This window comes from Narcine bancroftii, chromosome 5 (genome assembly GCF_036971445.1).
Source record: "Narcine bancroftii isolate sNarBan1 chromosome 5, sNarBan1.hap1, whole genome shotgun sequence".
NCBI classification, from domain to species: domain Eukaryota; kingdom Metazoa; phylum Chordata; class Chondrichthyes; order Torpediniformes; family Narcinidae; genus Narcine; species Narcine bancroftii.
The window spans coordinates 70,585,806-70,607,506 of record NC_091473.1 but is presented as its reverse complement, the minus strand read 5'-3'; positions in this window follow the sequence as shown (position 1 = coordinate 70,607,506).

The window sequence follows — 21,701 nt, the reverse complement described above, 5'->3', positions numbered from 1 at the left end:
GGGAAGGTAAAGAAGGGTAAAGTGTAGGGGAGGGGGAAGGAATGGGAGCCGGCACAGGGGAAACATAAGGTGGAGGAAGGGAATGTAACACATCCCATCCCTTTATTTTGGGGGCAGAAGGCTCCTCATCCTTCTTATGTTTAAATTCCTTCTCGTTCAAAATAATCTGATCAGACGATCCACTAAGCCAACAGGCGGCATATTCTCTACTTTCGGTATTATCCCCTTGATTTTGGTAGAGCCAGATGTTCAATGCCTGACACATCCAGTCCTCATCGGATCCGAACTTTGGCCAATATACCGAACTCCCCTTTATCGGATTCTTAACCCATTCCTGAGAACAATACCTGACCATGGTCTGCTTATCCTTCTCACAGGTTTTCCCCGCATCCCAACTGGACAACATTAATCCTAACGGATTATGTTTTGGTATCTTATCCCCCTTTCTTTCTTCAGGACTTTTTCCCTTGCTACTTCCTCCTCCCATATTGGCAGGAAAATAAAATTCCTCTTACCAGAGTCCAGTAGCTATTCCTAGTGCGCTTCCTCAACGTCCTCCCGTCGTTTGTTCTCAATGCCTCTTCTCGGATATCACTCACTTCGTCCACTGACCAGCTACCCGTCTTCCGGGAGTCCAGCTGAATCAGCCGGGGTGCACCTACCCCCGTAGCCAGGCGCTCTGTCAGTGGAGGGAGTGCGATCCCGGACGAGCTCCCAAGTTGTGAGAAGCAGAGGTGCCTTCACAGATTTCACTCGAGACAAAAATTGAGAACAAAGAACATTTATTATACTATTACAACAATGCAAAGTTGGGTGCTTCCCCTTACCCTGGGAATACACACAGATACTGAGGCTGACCCAACTTTTTATACATTTAATTTCAGTACAGAGATACCTTCCCCCTAACATTCTTCTGCTTCCTGTAATTCTGCCCACATGGATTCTAACTTCTTATCAGTTTATGTGCCTTCCTGCAAACTTGTTAGCCAGGAAATATCATGTCTTTGTTCTTTACTCATTAATCAATCCCTGAGACTTGCTAAAGCTATCTACTTGCTATCTTGTTTTGAAGATCCTTATTTTATTATACTTTTATAACCCTTCCTCCCATTCCAGCATCCCTTCACCCTGATTTAACCCATAATACTTCATTTCTAATGAGCACTTGCTTGACTCCTCACATTCCAGTATCCCTTCACCTTAAGTTAACCCATAATACTTCATTTTTAATTAGCACTTGCTTGACTCCTCACATTCGAGTTTCCCTTCACCTTAAGTTGACCCATAATACTTCATTCTTAATTAGCACTTGCTTGACTCCTCACATTCCAGCATCCCTTCACCTTAAGTTAACCCATAATACTTCATTCTTAATTAGCACTTGGTGTGTGTGTGTGTGTGTGTGTGTGTGTGTGTCTGTGTGTGTGTGTGTGTGTGTGTGTGTGTGTGTGTGTGTGTGTGTGTGTAGCAAAGCATGTGTGTGCCCGCATAAGTGCACAGCCATGGTTGTGGCGCCTTTTTGATGTGCTCTCACTCCCCCAACGTTAAAACCTGGCTGCGCCCCTATAAGCACATGCGTTAATCTGGTCAGGCGGAGGGAGGAAGTGGTACGGTGCACAGCTAACATCACATCAGGTATTGCACCCATCACTCAGCCTGGTCAACACCCCCAAAATAATCTGGCACCAGCCCTGAATCCAGGGCAATCTAACTCCAATCCCAGTCAGTCACTGTAACTGCTATTTCAAACTACTGTTTTCATTTGTAAATTGCATTTGAGGAATAATTTGGAATGGTGATAGAAATTTGAAAATATTGCAATCCTGAAAGATATTCTGTATCCAACAAATGTAAAAAATAATGTCGCTTCAGAGTTTGGGAGGCTCAAACCATATACATTGAATTTGTGCTACATAGTACACTTGAATATTTCACGGCATTTTCCAAGCCCATATATTATCAAAAATAGAATTCAATCCACACACATGAGGAAAACTAAAAGGTATCCGAAAGAGGAATGCAGATATCAAGTTTATTATCATCTGACTGCAAATCGATATATTTTTATGAGAAAAATACTGTTTTGTCTTGTTGTATATGTTCATTCAGATGATAATAAACTTCAACTTGATATTTGCTTTTCATTAAAGTATTTCATGAAGATGCTGAAACTCCAAGGGCAGAGTTTTACCCTAATAACTGTTGGCGAACATATTAATGAATTTCTGTAATATTGTGAAGTCCCTTTACATACTACAATCTCACAACTATATGGGCTTAATTTTAGCTTCCACTGCAGCAAACTCATTTTGCACAATGGTTAAGTGCAATGCATCAATGTGATAGAGAAACTCAACAGGTCATGCAGAATCCTTGACAAAGGGCTCAGGTCTGAACCATTAGTTTACCTGTTGCATCCTATGTGGTTGTTGTGTGAACTGCTGAACTTCTCCAGCACTTTTGTGTATTGCCTTCAGTTTGTACAACAACCATCTAATCTTGCATTGCATTATTCATAAAAAGTGCATATGTTGAAAAGAAACGTGCAACATTAACGATCAGATATTGCATTATGCTTGATTCCACAAGTGTGTACCTATAAATAAAAATTCCCAGAAACTGTCTGCAGGCCAATCAGCAACTGTGGAAAGAGAAACAAAGTTAATGGTTAAGTGAAAAAACACACAAATGCCAGAGAAATTCAGCAGGTCAAACATTGCCTTTATGTAGCAAAGATACATCACCAACTTTTCAGGCTTGAGCCCTTCATCAAGGTGTGGGGGAAGCATGAGTAATGTCCGAACAAAATTCATTGAACCACTCGTCAGAACACTATAACCCAAAGGATGTATGTTTCCCAACTTCTGTCTGATGATACTGAGACTGCAGTTCGTTTACTGACCAGCTGGGAAAAAGACCAAGTTTGCAAGTAATACATTTCAGTTGAGAGATCAGTAATACTGATCTAAAAGAAAAGTGAGGATTGTAAGAGATCAGTAACACTGATCATTGTGAGAGATCAGTATCATTGATCTAAAAGAAAAGTGAGGATTATGAGAGATGAGTAAAACTGATATAAAAATATGAAGATGAGGAAACTAATATAGATATATGGGTAAATGAATAAAGCCAGTATGAACAGGATAAGAAATGGATATTAGAATGCAGGAAGTAGAGTTTAGTCTGAATAAGATAAGGGTCTTCTAGCCCTAGAGAGAATTAGCAGGTTTTGCATATGTAATTAGACAGTATGACAGTATTAGCAAGTTCTACATATGAAGAGGTTGTAGCGAGTTGGGAAAGTGTAAATTAGAACAAAGACAGGTTTGGAATAAGGACAATGAGGATAATGACATGATGAGACATCCACAGGATACCCTGGTCCTCCAAGTTCACAGAAACAGCACGTAGGCAGGCAGGATTGCCTAATGCCAAACATATCCAGGAGGCAGAAGAATGTAAGGGGGAGGGTATTCCTATACTGAAATAATCTGTATAAAAGTTGGGTGAGCCCCAGTGTATGTGTGTATTCCCAGGATAAGGGGAAGCATCCTACTTTGCATTGTTGTATAATAAATGTTCTTTGTTCTCAATATTTGTCTCGAGCAATTTCTGTGAAGGTACTTCTGTTTCTAACAAATGGGGGCACATCCGGGATCCCACTCCCTCCACTGACAGAGTGCCCGACGACGGGGGTAGGTGCACCCCAGCTGATTCAGCTGGACTCACGGACGAAGGGTGACTGGTCAGTGGATGAAGCGAGTGATATCCGAGAAGAGCCATTGAGAACAAACAACGAGAGGACGTTAAGGAAGCGTGCTAGAACTAGCTACTGGACCTCGGTAAGAGAAATTTTATTTACCTGTTAGTATGGGAGGTGTGAGTAGTAAGGTAGAGAGTCCTAGTGAAGGATGAGGATCAGATAACCAAGCAAAGTCCGTTAGGATTAATGTTATCTGATTGGGGTGCGGGGAGAACCCGTGGGAAGGACAAACTGACCATGGTCAGGTATTGTTGTTTGGAATGGGTTAAAAGCCCGATTAAGGGGAGCTCTGTATATTGACCAAAGCTCGGATCCGAGGATGACTAGATGTGTCAAGCATTGAACATCTGACTCTATCAAAACCAAAGAGATAATCTTGAGAGCAGGGAATATGCAGCCTGCTGGCTCAGGGGATCGTTTGATCAACTGGTTTTGAATGAAAAGGAATGCAAGGACGCCGGCTCCTATCTTCCCCCCCCCCCCTCCTATGCTCTACCCTTCTGCACCTTCCCCTCCTCCCCCACAGCTAGAGAAAAGAGAAGAAAGAAGGAGTGGTATGATGACCCTTCACAAAGTACTCGATTATCACCTCTATTGACAAGAGAGAGAGGCGACTTTAATTCAGAGCAGTGTGAGACCCTCCAGGAAGAAAGGGCAGAACCCTTTGATTCATTTCCCAGAGAGCAGGAACCTAGACATAATAAGCCAGAAACTAACTGGATGAGTCCTTTACGGGAAGTTCCCATGGGAGGGTGTCTCGGTTTTGTAAATGTGCCCCTGACTAGTCCGGAGGTGTGTAATTTTAAGAGAGAATGCCCAATGCAAGCCAGGGAGATGCGACCTTACGCAGTGATGTGTTGGAATATAGGGGTTAATTAATCATAGAAAATATGTAGAATATATGCTTATGTACTATTCAGTTTGTATACATGAATTCAGTAGTATGTAACAATTTAATATTTACCTCATGGTGAAGGGAAAGGGTAATGTAAGTAAGGGGCTGCCACAGTATGTAGCAAAGTTGGCTGATTACAGGTTTAGAATTGCCTGCTCCCAAAATACAAAAGAGAGGATATGTATGAAACAATTTAGTAGGAATGTTAAGGGTTAAGGCAAAAGGAGGTGTTGATTAGCACAAACAAAAAGAATCCTAACAGAGACTGTCAGAAACTAAGAGAATGGAATCAGTAAGAAGCTAAGACAGAAGGAGGTGTTTAGTAGAACAGATGAGAACAAAGAAATAATTAAATATCTGGGATATGAATTGATTTCTGATCAAAACAACAGGATATTCTGACCTTGAGAAAAAAAAAGGATGGGAGCTCTACACCCCAGATAACTGCAGAGCAGGACATTACTTGTGATAAATCTTATGCAAGAAATCTAGCAAAGGAAGCCAACTTTTGTTCTGTATGATAAGGTTGAGCTATATAAACTGTAGAGACTGGACAGTAGAGGTCAGTCTTGGGGAATAGCTCACTGTGCAGGTGACCTATGAACTAATGACTGAACCAGAGCTCTGTTAAGCTTTATTCTTATGCTGTGTAATAAACTGATTCTCCTATCACTTCATTTAACAAACACACTGGACTCAGGCGACACATAGACTAAATTAAAGGTAGGGTAAAGCCGACAGATGGAAGCAGATTATGAATAGGGGGATCACGGTTCTCAGTCAATACACACCGTGGGGCTGCACGGAGAACCATTGGTAAATTTAAGCATAGAACCCCACAGTGACAAGATGGCCTTTTTAGTAGATTCTGGGGCAGCCTGGCCTAGTATTTTACAACCACCCGAGGGTGTTAAGATAGAGGGGACAGTGATGATTTCGGGAGTAGGAGGAAGAGACTTTACAGTCCCTGTATTAAGAGATGTAAGAATACAAATGGGAGAAAAGGTAATAACAGAGGATATTTTACTAGTTCCCCAAGCTGGGGTTTGTTTGTTAGGACGAGATTTACAGGACCAATTGGCTATCGGCACCAGACCACAGGAATCAGGTATCAGGGTTCAATTGTATGTATTAAGCGAGGAAGATCGAGAACTAATAAATTCTGGAGTATGGGCAGAAAGAGGCAATAGAGGAGTGTTAGATATTCCTCCCCTGCAAGTTACTCTAAAAGATCCTGAGCAAGTAATTAGACGAAAGCAGTATCCAATTCCTATGGCTGGCCGAAAAGGGCTGCAGCCAGTAAATGACCAGTTGGTGAAAGATGGTATACTCGAACTTTGTATGTCACCTTTTAATACCCCAATTCTACCTGTCCAAAAACCACATGGTACTGTCGGACTCTGGCTTTACCTTACTCTTAATTTAGTCTATGTGTAGTCTGAGTCCAGCGTGTTCTTTGAATGAAGTGATAGGAGAAGGTATTCGGTTCAACAGTCAATTTATTACACAGCACAAGAATAAAACTTAACAGAGCTCTGGGTCAATCGTTAGTTCATAGGTCACCTGCAAAGTGAGCTACTCCCCAAGACTGACCCCTATTGTCCAGTTGGCTCAGTTTATATAGGTCAACCTTATCATACAGAACAAAAGTTGGCTTCCTTTGCTAGATCTTTTTGCATAAGGGTTATCACAAGTCATCTCCTGTTTTGCAGATATCTGGGGTGTAGCGCTCCCATCTTAATCCTCCAGGCCAAACTATCCTGTTGTTTTGATCAGAAATTAATTCATCCCCAGATATTTCTAATCACCATTCTGTTCCTGTCTGGCCAATTTCTGCTGTTCTCTTTAACACCTCCTCATGCCTTAATCTTCCTCCTCGACTGGTTTTCCATTCCCTTTGTTTCTTGCAGGCCATTCTTTGTTCTGGTCTGCCCTGTGTCTCCTGTGCTACTCACCACCTCCTTCAGTTTGAGCATTCCTCCTAAATCGTTTTCTGCATTTCCTCTCCCTGTATTTGGAGGCAGACAATTTTGCTCAGCCAACTTTGCTCCATGCTGTGATTGCCACCTAATCACATTCCTCTCTTTCCCTGACCCATGCAGTACATATAAACTTATTAATTAATAATTTCTTTCATAATGTTTTAACCCCTAGATTCCAACAGTACCTATCGATTAGTGCAGGACTTGAGGGAGCTGAACAAAATTATTTTCACCCGTCACCCGGTTGTACCTAATCCCTATACAATAATGGGTAAAATCGATCCCCATAGTAAATAGTTTAGTATGATTGACCTCAAAGATGCTTTCTGAACCTGTCTGTTAGCAACAGAGAGCAGAGACATGTTTGCCTTTGAATGGGAAAATCCTTTTACTGGATGTAAGAATCAATACCAGTGGACGATCCTTCCCCAGGGCTTTACAGAATCACCAACTTTATTCAGCCAGGTCTTAGAACAAATACTAGATGAGGCTCCTTGGAGAGTGAATTGTCAGTTGATACAATATGTTGATGATTTGTTAATTACGAGAAAGACTTACGAATTAGTTAAACAGTATACTATTGAACTTTTGAATTTTCTGGAGATTAAGGGTCTCAGGGTGAGCGAATCCAAATTACAATTTGTTCAATCAGAAGTTAAATACTTAAGTCATCTGGTAAGTCAGGGAACTAGGAAAATAAGTCCAGAGAGGATATGTGGTATTCTACAGATCCCCCCTCCCAAGAATGCCCAAGAACTTAGGAAATTCCTTGGTTTAGTGGGATACTGTAGAATCTGGATTGAAAATTATTCTAGCCTGGTCAGATTTCTCTATGATAAACTCACGATTCTAGGGGGTGAAGCTGTTGTCTGGACAGAGGAAGAGATTAAAGATTTTAACTTGGTGAAACAGTGCCTTATTAGTGCCCCAGTGTTGGCTTTACCCAACCTAAATAACCCATTTGACTTATATACCAATGCGAAAGGAGGTGTAGTAACACAAGAGAGGGCAGGCTGTAGACAGCCAGTTGCTTTTCTGTCAAAAGTTTTAGACCCTGTTTGTCGTGGTTGGCCAGAGTGTGTGCAAGCCATCGCAGCCACTGCTATTTTAGTTGAGGAAGGACTAAAGATTATGTTTGGTGCCCCGATGATAGTTCACACCCCTCACACAGTCCGCAATACTCTCTTACAAAGTGCTGGAAGGTGGCTCACAGACTCTAGAATTTTAAAATATGAAGTGATCCTAATGGATAGGGATGATTTGACCCTGATTACGAATAAAGAACACAATCCAGCAGCTTTCTTGGTTTCTCCAAATTCTGACAATACCATAAATGAGTTAGAGCATGTATGTTTAGAGGTAATAGATTTACAGACCAAAATTAGAGAGGATTTAAGTGATGAGCCTTTACAGGAGGGTGAAAGGTGGTTTATTGATGGATCTTCCCATTGCATTGATGGCACTCGCTATAGCGGGTATAGTGTAGTGGATGGGAAAGAAGGAGTGGTGATTGAAGCTGGTCACTTTCCCGGTCATTGGTCAGCACAATCTTGTGAATTGTATGCCCTCTGTAGAGCTCTCCAGGGTCTAGAGAACAAGGTGGGCACGATCTACACAGACTCAGAGTATGCTTTTGGTGTAGTGCACACCTTTGGGAAGATCTGGAAAGAGCGGGGAATGATAACTGGAAAAGGACAAAAGTTGATCCATGAAAACTTAATTGTCCAATCTCTAGATGCTCTTACATTACCTGAGGAAATAGCTGTAGTTCATGTACGGAGCCATCAAAGTGGTGTCAGTCCTGAAGCACAGGGGAACAGACAGGCAGATGCAGCTGCCAAACAGGCTGCGCTCACAGAGAAAATAGACATGCAGCTGTTACTGCCCACCCCTGGAGTATCCTATTCATTCTATTAAACCTGGTGATTGGATATATGTAAAAGCATGGCAAGATCACCAACTAAAACCTGTCTGGGATGGCCCCTATTGTGTACTTTTGATTACAGACACTGCCGTGCGAACGAAAGAAAAGGGATGGAGCCACATCCAACAAATTAAACAAGCTGCTGAACCACGGACTAAAGACATTGATAATCTACCCTCCACCGGGCGTGCTGTCCTTCATCCTTCTGATCTGAAAGTTACACTACGCCAGGAAAAAGTGCTGTAATGTTGTTTTTACTATTTACTGTATTGTTTCCCCGTTTTTGGGACATCCCTAAATTACTCACAATGTATTAAGTCCTCCTGGAATAGGGGCAGCAGAGGTGACAATTATTTCACAGATATAAAGTATAGACATAGTGGGGTATGGGTTAATATAGGATCCCAACATGGACCAGGGGAACAGAACGGCTTTAGAGGAATACATTTGATTTGTATTTTGGCCTCTACAGGTATTAAAGAGAGGAGTTTTAAAGGGATAGCACAAAGAAGATGGTGGGACAAAGACAGACAGAATGGTAGTCAGGATTGTACATGTGGCAGAGATAGAGTTAATACATATGCTAATGTTCACAGACAGGCTGCAACTCACAGGCTCAGTGATACTTATGCTAATGTTCGCAGACAAGCTGCAACTCACAGGTTAAGTGACAAGAAACACCCCTCCCCAACTTGGTCTCCTGTAAATCATCCTTTGGGTCACACAGACATTCAGAATGTTAAAAAAAACCATCACTGTAAGGGGAGTTCCAGCTGTAAACGAAGTAAGCTGCTCCAGAATACTATAGCTGCTTGGCATTTAAATCGTTTAATCAGACTCCAGGCAGCCTTGGAGATCATCACCGAACAGATAGCAATGGCCCTGAATTTATGAGCTGAAGAAAGACGACAGATACGAGCCACAGTTCAACAAAACCGCCTGGCTCTCGACTACTCATTAGCTGCTGAAGGCAGCGTTTGTGAAAGACTGGTTAATTACAATGCTCACAACGGTCAGGCGGTTAAAGACACTTCTTCAGGAGTTCGAAAATCTTTCCATGCCCAGGTTCAGACATGGCAACGTTGGTCCGGTGTGGGATGAACTAGACTTTTTATTGGTAACTGGAGTCTGATACCCACAGCCCTTATAGCAGCTGGACTCACTATTCTGGCCATTATGGTGCTCCCCTGGCTAAAGACTTGTGTGCAGTATTTAATTCATCGAACTACTCGTCAGAACACTATAACCCAAAGGATGTATGTTTCCCAACTTCTGTCTGATGATACTGAGACTGCAGTTCGTTTACTGACCAGCTGGGAAAAAGACCAAGTTTGCAAGTAACACATTTCAGTTGAGAGATCAGTATCACTGATCTAAAAGAAAAGTGAGGATTGTGAGAGATGAGTAAAACTGATGTAAAAATATGAAGATGAGGAAACTAATATAGATATATGGGTAAATGAATAAAGCCAGTATGAACAGGATAAGAAATGGATATTAGAATGTAGGAAGTAGAGTTAGTCTGAATAAGATAAGGGTCTTCTAGCCCTAGATAGAATTAGCAGGTTTTGCATAGTAATTAGTAAGCCCTAGACAGTTAGCAAGTTCTATATATGAAGAGGTTGTAGCCCCGAGAGTTGGGAAGGTGTAATTTAGAACAAAGACAGGTTTGTGAATAAGAACAATGAGGATAATGACATGATGAGACACTGACAGGATACCCCCTGGTCCTCCAAGTTCACAGAAACAGCATGTAGGCAGGCAGGATTGCCTAATGCCTATCCAGGAGGCAGAAGAATGTAAGGGGGAGGGTATTCTTATACTGAAATAGACTGTATAAAAGTTGGGTGAGCCCCAGTGTATGTGTGTATTCCCAGGGTAAGGGGAAGCACCCAACTTTGCATTGTTGTATAATAAATGTTCTTTGTTCTCAATTTTTGTCTCGAGCAATTTCTGTGAAGGTATTTCTGTTTCTAACTTCTGCCTCCTGGATGAGTTTGGCATTAGGCAATCCTGTCTGCCTACATGCTGTTTCTGTGAACTTGGAAGACCAGGGGGTATCCTGTCGGTGTCCCATCATGTCATTGTCCTTATTCACACCTTCCTGACTCTCAGGGCTTACTTAACTTCTTATATGCATCTTATCTCTCATGTGATTATCCTTATTGTCCTTATTCACAAACCTGCCTTTGTTCTAATTCACACCTTCCCGACTCTCAGGGCTACAACCTCTTCTTATATGCAGAACTTGCTAATTCTGTCTAAGGCTAGAAGACCCTTATCATATTCAAACTAACTTTACTTCCTACATTCTATTATCTATTATCTATTCTTATCTTATTCATACTGGCTTTATTCATTACACATATATCCATACCAGTTTCCTCATCTTTCATATTTTTATATCAGTTTTATTTATCTCTCACAATCAGAACTACAAAATGGACAAACAAGTTTGTTATAATTAACAGAGATGATAGAGAAGGGATGATGAGAATAAAGGTGCATCTCCAATGGAGTTAAACAATAAAACCAACAAATGTGCCGAGAAACTCAGCAGATCACACCACATTCATAGGAAATAAAAGTAACCAACATTTCAGGCCTTAATCCTTTGTAACTGATCAGGAAACACCTGTGTGCAGCCTGAACAGGTTATTCTACATTCCTGACGAAGGGCTAAGGCCCAAAATGTTGGTTTCCCTTTACTACTAAGCGTCTCCTGCAGTTTCATATATTGTATCTCAGAAAGGGTAGGGCCAGGGTTGACATGGTGATAAGCTACTGGGGAAACCATCTGCTTCATGGGTTCATGAGAAAGAGAGAGAAAACGAATAAAACGAACAAAAGGTCACAGCTATGCCTGGGTTTTGTGGAGCAAAACATGCTCCAAGCCTATGCAGGCAAGACCCCAAAACTCTTCCTCTGGTACATCGATGACTACATCGGGGCGGCCTCATTCACCCATGATGAGCTCATCAATTTCATCAATTTTTCAGCCAATTTCCACCCTGACCTCAAACTCACCTGGTTCATCTCGGATGATCCTCTCCCTTTTCTGGATCTCTCTGTCTCCATCTCAGGAGACAGACTCTCCAGTGACATTTATTATAAACCCTCTAACTCCCACAACTACCCTTCCTCACACCCTGTCCCCTGCAAGGATTCCATCCCCTTCTCTCAATTTCTCTGTCTCCACCACATCTGCTCCCAAGATGAGGTCTTCCAGTCCAAAGCCTCTGAAATGTCTGCCTTCTTCTACAAACATGACATCCCCCCCTCCACTATTAACTCAGCCCTCACCCGCATCTCCTCAGTTCTCCGCTCATCTGCCCTAGTGCCCCATCCCTAGAATCAATAAACACAGAATCCCCCTCATCCTCACCTACCACCCCATCAACCTCCGCATCCAACACATTATCCGCCGGAACTTCCGGCATTTACTACAGGACCCCACCACCAAACACATTTTTCCTTCTCCTCCCCTCTCAGCCTTCTGAAGGGACCACTCCCTCTGTGACTCCCTTGTGCACTCTTCCTACCCCACCCATTGCCTCCCTGGCACCTTCCACTGTGGTCATAGGAGGTGTAATACCTGTACCCACATCTCCTCTCTCACCACGGTCCAATGTCCCAAACAGACCTTTCAGGTGAAGCAACACTTCACCTGTACCTCCAAAGAACTCATTTACTGCATCCAGTGCATCCTCTGTGGCCTTCTCTATATCGGAGAGACCGGTCACGGATTAAATCGCTTCACACAGCACCTCCTCTCCATCCACAACAAAAGCGACCTCCCCGTAGCCAATCATTTCAATTCTGAGTCACACTCTTAAGCTCGCATGTCTGTCCTTGGCTTTTCACATTACCCCACCCTGAACACCTGCAGATTAGAGGAACAACACCTAATTTTCTCTCTCCAACCCCAGGTCATGAATATTGAGTTCACTGCATTCCACTAATCAGTTTGCCTTTTCCCCCCTCTCCCCCTTAATAAGTCATTCCAGTTCCTTCCTTCTTTTTCTCTCCACCTAAAAAAAACATAACATAACAATTACAGCACGGAAACAGGCCATTAGGCCCTTCTAGTCCGCACCGAACCAAACACCCCTTTCTAGTCCCACCTCCCTGCACAATGCCCATAACCCTCCATCTTCTTCTCATCCATATACCTGTCCAACCTTTTCTTAAATAATACAATTGACTCCGCCGCCACTATTTCTCCCGGAAGATCATTCCACACGGCTACCAATCTCTGAGTAAAGAAGTTCCCCCTCATGTTACCTCTAAACCTCTGCTCCTTAATTCTTAACTCATGTCCTCTTGTTTTAATCTTTCCTCCTCTTAACGGAAATAGTCTATCCACATCCACTCTGTCTATCCCTTTCATAATCTTAAATACTTCTATCAAATCCCCTCTCAACCTTCTACGCTCCAAAGAATAAAGACCTAATCTGTCCAATCTCTCCCTATACTTTAGATGCTTAAACCCAGGTAACATTCTGGTAAACCTTCTCTGCACTCTCTCCACTCTGTTTATATCCTTCCTATAATTAGGCGACCAGAACTGCACACAGAACTCCAAATTAGGCCGCACCAACGTCTTATACAATCTCAACATCACCTCCCAACTCCTATATTCCATGCAATGATTGATAAAGGCCAGCATACTAAAAGCCTTCTTCACCACCCTATTCACGTGAGTTTCTACCTTCAGGGAACGATGTACCGTCACTCCTTAATCTTTCTGCTCTTCTGTATTCCTCAATGCTCTCCCATTTACCACGTATGTCCTATTCTGATTCTTCTTACCAAAATGAAGCACCTCACACTTATCAGCATTAAATTCCATCTGCCATTTTTCAGCCCACTTTTCTAAGCAGCCCAAATCCCTCTGCAATCCTTGAAAACCTTCTTCATTATCCACTATTCCACCTATCTTAGTATCATCTGCATATTTACTAAATCCAATTCACCACCCCATCATCTAGATCATTAATGTATATAACGAACAACAATGGGCCAAATACAGATCCTTGAGGCACACCACTGGTCACCGGCCTCCAACCTGACAGACAATTATCCACTACCACTCTCTGGCCTAGACTCCTCCCCCTTTTCTGCAGTCCTTCCCCCCCCCTCCACCTATCATCTCCCACCCTCACCACCCCTTCTCTCCTCCCATCTTTTGTTCAGACATCTCTCATGTTCCCCCTTACCTTGATAAAGGCCTCAAGCCTGAAATGTTGATGGTGTATCTTCACCTTTGCTACATAAAGGAACTATTTGACATGGTGAGTTTCACCAGTGTTTGTGTGCTTTTCCACTTAACCACGGTGTAAATAAAATCCTGTGATTTACCCCCAAAAGATCATGTACAATCTATGGAATGAAGGACTGCAGGAAATAGAAACACTAAACCGGCATGGTTAGTAGAGTCATTAGCAGGGCCGGTGCCAGCCTATTTTGCACCCTAGGCAAGGCCAACTACTTGCACCTCTCAAAAAAAAATTGCCAACTTCGATTTTCAGAAACATACATTTTGTAGAAAAAAAAGGCACAAAATTTGAAACTGCTACATTTACTTTAAATTGCAAGATAGAATAAGGCAAAATTATTTTTTCATATAAAAATGTTATTTAATACGTCACAATATAACCAATCTCTAACAATATTTACACAAGCTTTGTACGTATATATACATAGTGACTTTTTCCATTTTTCCCCAAACCGCCGTCCCTACCACATTCCCCCCCCCCTCCTCAAAACGCGCGCCTTTGGCATTTAAATATTGTGTGATTCATTTTTTCCTTACATTTTCATCATCTCATGATGAACCAGCCCTGCTTGTATCGCTGTGCTGACAGGGAAACCACGGGAAGATGGCGCCATCAGGGGACCTCAGTTACTTGTGGCTTAAAGCAAAGTGCGCGCCTTGGGCAAATGTGATGATGTCACCATCAGCATGGGGGCGGAGCTTACGCCACCCTTAAAGGGCGCGTGTGAAGCTTGAATAAATCAATTCAACTGAAACCCCTCAGTGTCTTGTGGTGTGTTTCAGAGTTAGTAGCTGCCGCTACATTGGTGTCTCCAGCGAGTCCAGATGGTTTTCTGGCCCCCCAATATGGATGCAACAGCAGTCAATGCGGTCGCAGTGAAATTCTGCCCCTTCTGGCCACATCGCCCATGCACTTGGTTTGGGCAGGCGGAGGCACAGTTTCTCCTCAGACACAACACCTCAGATGCCATGATGTTCTACCATGTCGTGACCGCGCTTGATGAAGAAACCGCGGCCAGGGTGGATGACCTGATCCACATCCCACCGGAGGAAGGTAAATACCTCGCTCTCAAAAGCCTCCTTCTTGGGACATTCGGCCTCTCCCGTCGGCAGTGCGCCACCAGGCTCCTGCACCTGGACAGCCTGGGCGACAGAACCCAATCTGCCCTCATGGACGAGTTGCTTGCACTGGCAGAGGGCCACAGACCCTACCTGATGTTTGAACATGCTTTCCTTGAGCAAATGCCGGAGGACATCCAACTCCTGCTGGTAGATGAGGATTTTTCAGATCCACAGAGAGTTGCAGCCCGCGCGGACATGCTCTGGTGGATCAAGCGAGAAAACGAGGCTGCCATCAGCCAGGTCACCCACCCTGGATCCAGCCGGCTGCAGGCACCCCCCAAGCATAAACTGGAAGAGCTCACTCCATCTGGTGTTTCTATCATCAATACTGGGGGGCCCAAGCCCACAAGTGCAAGCAGCCCCGTTTGATTCAGGGAAACCACCTGGCAAGCCACAGTTGATGGCTGCGATGACTGTGACAACTGGCTGCACTAACAGCCTCCTGCACATGGTCAATAAGACCAGTGGCCGACATTTCCTGGTCGACACCAAAGCAGAGCTGAATGTGCCTCCCCCGGCCGCCTTTGAGACCTGCATCTGAGCACGAGGCCCAATACTATGGGCAGCCAACGGATCCTCCATCAAGACTTTCAGCACACACAGCGCCCAGATCCAAATTGGCAAGGACAGGTTTCACTGGAAGTTCGTACTGACCACAGTGGGTACAGCGCTGCTGGAAGCCGATTTCCTCCAGGCGCATAGCCTGTTGGTGGACATCAAAGGCAAGCGATTGGTGCATATCCACCTCGATTCCACAAACATGTGCAACCCAAGAATAGCTTCCATTAGCACCCTCAAGGATGAGTACTCAATGAATTTGCATATTCAATGAATTCTCCACCATCGGGGGGGGGGGGGGGTTATTTTGTGTAGTTTTCTGATGTAATATTGTAATCATACCTTTTTTAATTTTTTTTTCTATTTTTCTTCAAATGTAATTCTCTATTGTATTCATGTTATAAAATTTTAAATAAAGTCTTAAAAAAAAAATCCCCACCATCCTGCGGCCACAGTTAACTTAAACCATGCCCCCAAATGGCATCTGCCACCACATTTCGACCCAGGGCCCCCCTCCCACACCAAAGCCAGACGTTTGTCCCCCGAGAAGCTACAACTGGCAAAGGAGGTGTTCTTCCGACTACAGGAGCTGGGGATCATCCCAGGCCTCTAAAGTGCAGTGCCATGTTAAGACTCCAGTGCAGCAGTATGACCCCCCAACCAAGAGGTTTGAGCATATCCACATTGACATTGTGGGCCCCCTACTGGTGTCCAGGGACACGTGCTACTTGTTGATTGTGGTCGACCACACGACAAGATGTCTGGAAGCCATATCGCTGAAAGACAGTTCTGCCGAGCCCTGCGCCAGGAACCTACTCGCCCACTGGGTCGCCAGATTCGGAGTCCCATCACATATGATGAATGACAGGGGCGCCCAGTTCACATCCACCCTCTGCTCACAGCTGGCGAACTTCTTGGGGATCAAGCTCCACCATACCACCATATACCATCCCCAGGCCAACGGTCTGGTGGAGCATTTTCACTGGCTCCTCAAGTTGGCTCTTACTGGCCCCAACTGGACAGACAAATTACCCTGGGTCCTGCTCAGCATCAGAATGGCCCCGAAGGAAGACTTACAGGTATCGTCCACAGAGCTGGTGTTTGGCGCACCGTTGACGCTACCTGGGGAGTTCTTCAGCCCAAGCATTGGTTCCGCGACCAAGAATTGGACCGTACTGGCAGAATTGCGGGACAAGCTTGCCTCACTTGCACCCCACCACTGACCCACCACGGCAGCCGCCCGTCTTGCATCCCCAAGGAACAGGCCACGACAGATTTTGTTTTCATCCAGTGAGCCCCACATCCCATGACCCTGCAGCGCCCCTATGAGGGCCCCTACAAAGTCCTGAAATGCCCAGGCAAGACATTCACTTTGGACATTGGGGGCAGGGAGGAGATATTCACAGTTGAGAGACTCAAGGCGGCACACTTGGACCTTAGCCAGCCAGTACTGATAGCCCAACCAAAACGATGAGGTCGGCCACCCAAGAGGCGAGACGCGTAAGCCGGTTCTGGGAGGGGGGGATTGTGTGGCGGCACACATCTCTCGTGGTAACCAGCCCCGCTTGTATCACCGCGCTGGCGGGGCAACCATGGGAAGATGATGCTGCTGGGGGACCGATCTCAGTGCCTCATGGTTTAGGCCAAAGCGAGCACTTTGGGCAAACGTCACTGACAGAACAGGGGTGAAGGTCACACTGCCCTTAAAAGGCGGACGTGAAGCTTGAATAAATCAGTTTAACTGAAACCCCTCAGCGACCTGTGGTGTGTTTCAGAGTTAGTAACTGCCGTTACAACGTATACTTTCTTTTGTTAAGAGTTAAGAGCTGCAGGCCTGAGGTTGCAGTTACCAATAAAGTTTATATATGGGTCCCAAATTTGGTCATATTGTGCATAATTGTCTCTTAAATTATGTGATTTTTTTGTATTGGAATACAATTGTTCATTTCTGTGAGCCACCGCAGTATCATTATGCATTTTTTAGCTTCTGCTAATGCAATATTGATAAATCATTTTTGGAAACTGTTTAAATTTAATTTTAACTCTTTGTCTTTTATATTGCTTAACAGAAATTTTTTGGGGCTTTTTTTGTATCTTGTTTTTTGTAATTTGATCTAGTATTTTATTTAAATCCTCTAAAAGGTTTCACTTTTGCACATGCCCAAATTGAATGTAACATTGTACCAATTTCTTGTTTACAGCGTAAGCATTTATCGGATAATGTCGGGTTCCATTTTTTTTAATTTTTGAGGTGTAACATATAGTCTGTGAAGCCAATTATATTGTATCATTCGATACTGAGCATTTTTTATTTGTCATGGTGCCCGCACATAATTCCTTCCAAATTATTTATTTGTATGTTTAAATCATTTTCCCAATGGCATTTGGGTCTGTATATTGTCTCATCTTTTTTTCTTTGTCGTAATTTAATATACATATTTGTAATAAACTTTTTAATTATCATAGTGTCCGTGATTATAAATTCAAAGATACTACCTTCCGGTAACCTTAGATCATTTCCCAGCTTTTAAAAAAAAAGTTTTTAATTGCTAGTATGAAAATATTGAGCCATGCGATATTCCATATTTATCTTTTAGCAGTTCAAATGCCAGTAAGTTATTTCCCAGAAAATAGGCCTCCCAAAACTTTCTGTTCTCTATCATGGAGGTCCTAGACAATAGAAAGCAGGAGAGTTTGGACCAGCCAATTACCCTGGGGAGATGAGAGACTCCATCAGTCCCTTCAGGTAGAGTAAAACTCCCAGAAGTCATGACAAACAGAACTATTAAATTGTATACCATTAGAGAAAATAATGTGTGTGATAGTACAAATTCTATCACCAATGTGTATATGTACAAATTGTAGTGTAAGATGACTCTGATTGGCTGAGAGCATAGCCACACCTACTGGCAGGTCTTAAAGGATTGCTCCTAGCCAGACCAGGTCATTCTGGACTGGTCAACCTACATGTGATATGCTCCATTCTTTTAGTTAATAAAAGCCTTGGTTTGGATCCACAAGTCTTTGGTTCTTTCGATGCGCTCTACAATGTGTAATTTACGGAATCAACCAGAAAAATTTGATAAGATTTGAAATCTTATGTGGATTTTATTGCTAGGACTCCATAAACAGTGTCTGCCACTCCCGCTCCAAATCACCTTAGTTAATTTAAGGTTCAAGATCATGATGTACATTTGAAATGTAATTAATCAAGAAATTATATGATTATCAGGCAGGCTTTATTTTCTTATATCTTTCCTACTTTTTTGGGGAGGGAGGGGGGAGGGTAGGGGGGATAAAGTATTAAAATATGTATTCCTTTTGTATCTTTTTTTATTATTCTTTATGATATGAATAAATACTGTTCTTGTATTGATGCAAATGAAAAATAAAATTAACTCTGAGGCTTGTAAAAAAAAAAGTACTGTATCTTTCCAGTATAGAGTATTGGGACATTACTTCAAACATTTCAGGCCAGACGTAGGGTTAGGGTACCAAAGGCCCAATAAAATCTTGCCACTGTTAAATGTTGCCTAAGAGCATTGGGAAGGAGAGTGATGCAGCAGGCAGTGCTGTTCTCAGTCAACTTCCATAACCCAATTTGTTCCCGACCTCTGATCCTATCCATGTGACATTTGTAAATTCACACTGTCACTGCTTGAGTTTCCTCCCACAACCAAATATATGCTGTTTGGCAATTTAAATAAATAATTTGTTGGGTGGTGGAAAGCTCAGAGGGAAGTTAATAGGCATACAAGAGAGAATAAAATGCGAAGAAATGTGGGGTAAATGGATCAGTGGAAAGGCTCTGGATTGGCTTGATGGGGTAAATGGTTTCTTTTAGGAAAATGTGAATAAAATACTTATGTATTTTATTGTATAATGCTGTGGTATCATATAGCACAGTATTTTTTTTGTGCTATCCAATATTAGAGTAGATCCTATTATGCAATCTTTATCAGAATCACAGAACTGTGGATCAGGCACATTAGCACACAATCCATTTTCACTGCATCAGAACAGCTATGAATATAATCAAGTTTACACCTGCATCAATATAAGTTGGAGCTCAAACATAAAGAGAAGCTCAACATTCTGCATATCAACTATCATGGAGCAATATCAGCAGAATTAGAAGCAGAACACTCAATATCTTTTCTTTTCCTTGGGTAGATCCTACTGAGATCAGAGATCCTGCTACATCAAAGGAGCGAGCTGAGAAGCTTCATAATGACTAAAGAGTGCAGAAGCATCTTCAAAAATCCTTAGAAACTAACATGGAGTACTACTCAGAGATGGCACTGCTGGCAGTACATCATAACTGGTCCTTCAGGATAGTTGTATCAGGTATTTCAGGGAGTGTTGGATGGTCTTTGGGCAGATGGCAAAGATATTCTCCTTTTTAGGAGGTTTCTCAAGGTTAAGGATTTCATATCTTCACATTTGTTTTGTAGTTTTGAGGTAGGTTCATGAGGTAAAACACCCTAAGTTCATTGGAAGGTCAAGGGAACCAATGCTGATTGCATGTTTGTCACCAGAGCCCTGAAGCAAACATTCTTCTGAGCTCTATCTCTTGAAGAGGTATTCAGGCTGACAAAGGAAAAGATTCAAGAAAATTGTCAAAGCATCTTTGAAGAAATGCAATAACTGTAAAATGGAATTACTCATCTTTGCACCAGTGGGATGGCCTCAGCAAAAGAATACCTTTGCTAATTAAGGTCCCTTACACACCCATCCAGAAACCTGAAGTAATGCTGTGTTTACATTACCTCTTAGGAATGCATTAAATGAGTGCTCAATAACTGCTGGAAAAGAATCTGTTAGCTGTTGCTAATGAGGCTAATGTGGGAACTGCAACCCCTTATGCAGATGGAGTGGCAAATGGCCAACAGAAGGGTGAGCTGTAGTGGACATGGTTTCCGTTGGGCACTAGAAGGCCCTTTCATGCCAAGCCTCTGCCTGGAGGCTGGCTATAAGCACGGAGGGAAAAATATAAACTTACCTTTAATGGAGTAGCTCAAATGGCTGCTCTTGCATTGCAGTCATGTCAAGTGGCGCCTTGTAGAGCCCTCCGATGCCGATGGAGGTGGGGTGACTGGTACTATATCATCGCCCACCAAATCGACGACATGGAAAGAGCCCTGTAGTGGCCCCAGAGCAAGCAAGACAGATGAATTGCGATGTTTGCAGCCAGTCTTAGAATTCAGGCAGAAATTCTGTCCGCCGTCATTAAGGACATTAATACTCTTGATGTCCATAAGGTCTGAGAATCATATCTGTGAAATCAGGAAATGATTCCTGCAGAAGTTGTGAAGGAGGGGAAAATTTGAGGTGGAAAGATAAACAGAGATTAGGCACCGCAGACAGAAGTGCATGCTGCTTGTTAGCCAAATAACTCTGGTAACAAATAGGTCCCTCTGCAGGTTAGACTGATCCCTGCCAGCTGAGTTTTGGAGTTATATCCTCACCAAATTTGATGATGATGAGTGGAGGAGACATTTTTGTATGTTGCAATGGAGCTCACTGCACCTCACCCGAGGCTTCAAGCAACAAACTGACGGTGGTCATTGAAACCTGGACTTCAATACACTGTTGTCTTGTGGTGGTATGCCACTCCATGTGATTATCGATCTATCAATACCATATTTGGTATAGGTGTCAGCACTGTGTGCATGGTGGTGCGGCAGGTGACTGGAGCTTTGAAGAAGGTCCTCTGTAAATATTTCATCTCCTTGCCAAGTAAATTGCATCTCTAGGAAACAATTGATAGCTTTGCAGAAAGGGGCTACCCAATGTGTGCTGGTGCCATTTATAGGTCACATATTCCCATTATTGCCCCCATCATGGACACTGAAGCCTACTACAATCGCAAAGGGTGGCACTTGGTTGATGTGCAAGTTGTTGACCACAAGTTCTAGTAAGTTAAAGCCATAGATGTTTGTCCCCTGGCATATCTTGATGCACATCATTGCACTCTGTGTTCCATTTTACAGCTTCACAAATATGTTTGTGGGGTGTGTGACAGAATATTTAGGAATACTTTTGGGAGATAAATTGGGAAAAATTATAGTAGGTTACATACACAAACTTTAAAGCAGATCTTATTGGAAATGCTGGAGAATTCATATCCACAATGACTTTGCGGAAATAGTTAAGAGTGCTATGGAAACTTCACAAGG